The sequence below is a fragment of the Polistes dominula genome, unplaced genomic scaffold, assembly GCF_049000335.1.
Source record: "Polistes dominula isolate Pdom_NZ unplaced genomic scaffold, Pdom_raw_medaka contig_546, whole genome shotgun sequence".
NCBI lineage: Eukaryota > Metazoa > Arthropoda > Insecta > Hymenoptera > Vespidae > Polistes > Polistes dominula.
The window spans coordinates 28,743-33,588 of NW_028300910.1; the positions used below are offsets into that span (position 1 = coordinate 28,743).

General features: G+C 35.8%; 1 pseudogene; it reads left to right on the forward strand.

The window, feature by feature from the left end:
- Positions 1 to 387: 387 nt before the first annotated feature.
- Positions 388 to 2,135, forward strand: LOC149033361 (uncharacterized; annotated as a pseudogene).
- Positions 2,136 to 4,846: the final 2,711 nt, after the last annotated feature.

The window sequence follows — 4,846 nt, forward strand, 5'->3', positions numbered from 1 at the left end:
AGTAATACGTTTGGTATTTACTACCTTCTGTTGAGATGGATTTGTGACTTTCTATTGAAAGTAATCCAAATATTTCTGTAAGGTCATTTTTTATCCTTGCGGTACATATCCAACCGAAATTGGAAATTTATTGGTATCAAATTGTACTCTACAATTGCAGTTGCTTTAAGGTGTTCTTGGATAATTCGACTATGTACATGGTGTTCGATAGGCCTTTCGCCTTCCCTGATGAATGTCTTGTGTCCTATATTTATTGTAATATAGACTTTTAATATACTTGTAGTTTCTTGTAGTGAAGTATATTTTCAAAAGAAGAAGTATATTATAAGTATTGTTATTGTGTAAGAATGTTTTTGTTTTTATGAACCTTTGTTGCAATCTGTTAACACTATTCCTACCAGGACCGGTCAAATGACCGTTTTTAAATTTTTAATTGGATTTTCCTACATTCAACGTAAGTGAATCACCTTTAAACTTTACGACTTTTCCTCATATATATGTTTGATACATTTTTCAATATTCAATTATTTTTTTATTGTTTATTTTCTGAGAAAAATTTGTGGTCTGTCTTATCTACCCCGACCGGTCATTTGACCGGTAGTACGATTTATACATTTTTGTAATAGTTTCTCTGTAAGACTCAATGCCAAAACTATAAAGTCGTTACAAAGGAAAGGTAATGTAGTTGTGGTACGATTTCATTCGAGAAGTGCCTTCCAGAAAATGATTTACGGCACTTCAAAGTGTCTACAGTTCTCGCTCGACTATCGGGTTAGCAGTGTTTTTTTGCAATTCTGTATGCACGCGGCGCATATGAGGCTAAGAATATATATATAGCACTTCTATTGAATCAAAAGTAGGGCCCGCCTTTTTTCTCATATACTATAAGTAGACATGACTTTACGGAGATTATGAGATTTATTCGATTTGACGACAGAAACCAACGAAGCCAACGGTTACAAACCGATAAATTTGCTATGATTTCCGAAGTTTGGTACAAGTTTATTGACAACAGTCAAAATTGTTATAAACCAGGACCATATATTACTATGGACGAACAATTGTTTCCAACGAAAGCAAGGTGTAGATTCACTCAATACATGTTCAATAAACCGGACAAATTTGGTATAAAATTTTGGTTAGCATCCCATGTACGTAGCAAATATATAATAAACGGCTTTCCATATTTGGGAAAAGATAAAAGTAGAGAACCCTTAGTTCCTCTTGAAGAGTTTTTCACTATGAAATTAGCAGAATCGTATGTAGGATGTGGAAGAGATATAACCACGGACAACTTTTTTACAAGCCTATCTTTAGCAAAAAAAATTTTAGCAAAAAAAAAACTACGATTGTTGGGACAATTAGAGCAAATAGAAAAGAGCTACCAAGACTGGCAAAACTGAAAAAAGACATGGCACTTTTCTCAACCAAACTCTATCGCTCAAATAATTGTATGTTGACAATTTAGAAAGCCAAACCAAGAAAGAACGTTCTAATTCTCAGTTCAATGCACAACTCCGTACAAGTTGAAGAAAATGACACCCGAACACCGGAGACAATTCAATTGTATAATAGCACCAAATTTGGCGTAGATGTGACCGACCAAATGGCCAGAAATTATTCGGTAAAATCTAAATCTCGGAGATGGCCTGTGCAAGTATTTTTTAATATCTTGGATTTAGCCGGGATAAATGCATGGGTGTTATATAAAGAAACTACGGGAGGAGAAATTACAAGACAGGAATTTCTATTCCAATTGGCAGAAGAACTTGCCATCGAATACCAACAAGAGCTCTGCAAAGAAAATCAACCAATACCTATCGCAAGTACAAGTACAGTTTTCTCGTGAACGGATAACATGTCAGATAAGGTATTGTAAAGATAATAAGACGAACAAAATCTGTCTAAAATGTAAAAAGTACGTATGCGGAAAATGTACAGTTGAGAAGCTCATTTGTAAAAAATGCGGCGAAAAAGAATAAAATGTAGATTATGTACACTTGAATAAAAGAAAATATATTTTTATACTTGCAAGCTGGCTATTGGTCTGCATTCAATACTGAAAAATATAAGTTGTAAAAGACCAGTCATTTGACCGGCCGCGGTAGGAATAGGTATACGTGAAGTGTCGGTAGGAATAGTGTTAACGTTTTAGAATGCTATTTTAAGGGTAGCAGTTGTAGCATAATTGTTGTGTTTGTTTTTTTAGTATTGCGTTTCGGTTGATTATTATTTTTGTTAGTGTTTTTTCTTCTTCTTCTTCTTCTCTTCCAGGTAGACACAATGCCCGTTCTTCATCGCGATGCGCTTTATATAGTCAGACTGTCGCTCCAGCGCTTTTGAGGTCTTCCAACGCTTCGTCTCCCCGATGGTGACTTATCTCGGGATATTTTGACCACTCGGTCATCAGTCATGCGAGTTATGTTGTCATTCCACTCAAATTTTCTGCTTAGTACCCAGTCGTTGATATTCTCAATCTGGCATGCGTTCCTAAAGATGTTTGCTTTTTACTCTATCACATAGTGATTTCCCAGTTATTCTGCGAACGATCTTTATTTCAGTTTCTTCCATGATTTGGAGTGTTTTAGATGTTTCAGGTTTTGTTTCTGCCACATACGCTAGTATAGGTCTCATAGCGGTTTTGTATATACGCGCTTTTGCATCTATTCCTAGGTGTTTATTTCAGAGTATGGTGTCGTTTAATAGTGAGACTGTTTTTGCTACCTTGAAAGCTTGTCCTCTTACTTCTGACTCTATGTCACCAAATCTCGAAATTTTCATACCTTAGTAGTTGAATTCCATTACTTGTTGTATAATTTTGTCGTCGAAAACCAATTTACATCTTAGGGGTGTATTAGATGTAGTCATGCACTTAGTCTTGGATGTTGATATAGACATCCCGAGTGTCTTAGTAACTGAGTTAAAAGTATATAGGAGCCTTTGCAGGTCATCCTCATTTTCCGCTATCAGGACTGCATCATCGGCGTAAAACGAGATTTTTATCTCACAGTTTCCCATTCGATATCCTCTTTATTCGCACACCTTTTTTATGATTTAATTCATTATAATATTAAAAAGTAGGCGATTCAGTGAGTCACCCTGTCAAATACTTCTTTCCACCATTACGGGTTTTGTGAGTTCGTTTTTTTTATCTTTGCCTGTTTTCGATTATCTCGGTAATGTCTTCAATGGTTTTAATGATGTTACTTGGTATTTGTCTGTAATACAGAAATTGCACTATATTCTCTAACCGTATCCGGTCGAACGCCTTTTCTAGATCTATAAAACAGAAAAATGCTGGCTAATTGTATTCTATGGACTTTTCTGTTACTTGCCTGATCACAAACGCTGCATCAGTGCATAATCGTCCAGTTCAGAAACATTGTTACTCATCAGCTAGTGTGATTCGCTCGTTTATCAGGTTCGTTATGACTCACTCTTGTCAACAGCACTATATATTACCACGTATTCCCCGTACGCTTTTTGACCTTAGCCTTTTTTCTTTGTTTCCTGTAATGCAGCAACGTCTACTGTCTGATTTTTTAACTCTTCTGTTATTTCTTGCTCTTTACTGTTCAATTTTTTTGACATTCCAGGAAGCTATTCTCAGGATAATTTTCCGTTTCAATCTCGCTGTCCTTTTTCGTGCCTGAGTCGTTTTCCGTGTATCAGTCCTATTCCGAGGCGATTCTGTGGGTCTGTGAACGTGTTATATGTTTTACGTCTTGCAGGGAGCTAACCTAACCTTACAACCCACATCGTTTATCCGGGCTTGGGACCGGCAACATAACCACTGAGCTACTCAATCCACTCACTGATCATGCAAGTGGACTTTCAGTGCTTAGTTCTCTAATATTTCTGTATTTTTAAATAATAGTTTGAGGAGTTTCTTGATTTATGTAGCATCAATTGTTTTCTTTTCGTTTAATAATGTTAAATTGAAGGCGACTGTGAACAACATCTCAAATCAATAAATTTTATAATTTTCCATATAGTATCTGAAACAGAGTATGCGTAATCTTCTAAGTCAGTTACTTCTATTTTTTGTTATGTATTTTTCTGAGTATGAGCTCCGCTTCGAAATATGGCAAGAGTTTTCTTTAGAGCTGCTTTCAAATCTCCTCACAAGCTTTAGAACTATTTAAATGATTTCCTTTGCAATTCAAAATAGAGCATTTTGACGCTGAGTTTGAGCATATTTTACGCACGCAGGTGTTTTATTACAATAATTCCTTGGTATGTCTGCATTGCTGGTATCTCGTGCACTGTGGTACTTTTCTTCATGTCGTGGTGGTTCTATGTTTATTATAGCGTCTAGCATTTAGTTTATACAGAAAACATCTTTTTTATTGCTTCTACATTTTAGTTCTTCCAAGGGCAACGGCAATACCTCTTTCATAGTATCATAGTATCATAGTAAGTATACAGCTTTGCTTCTACAGTTTTTTTTTTTAATTCAAAGCTCTATTATAAAAAATTGATGATACATTTATGTTTCAAAGTATTGTCCATTGTTTCTCACTATCTTCTTCTACCATTCTCCCAGCAATCGCATCCCGCGTTGAAAGAACTGGTCATCTTTTGCAACGATCTACGAATTGATCCAATTTTGGACTTGTTGATAAAACCGAAAGTACCGGTCCGCAAGGTCATATGCAATCGATCGAAAAAGGTGATAGTCAGAGGGAGCAACGTCTGAAAAATACAGCGGGTGGGGTGAGACTTCCAATTTTAAACGTTTCCAAGTACGTTTTGACAATTTTTGCAATATGAAGCAAAGTATTGTCGTGTTGCAATATAACTTTATTGTATCTTTCGAGTTATTGAGGCCGTTTTTCTTTTAATG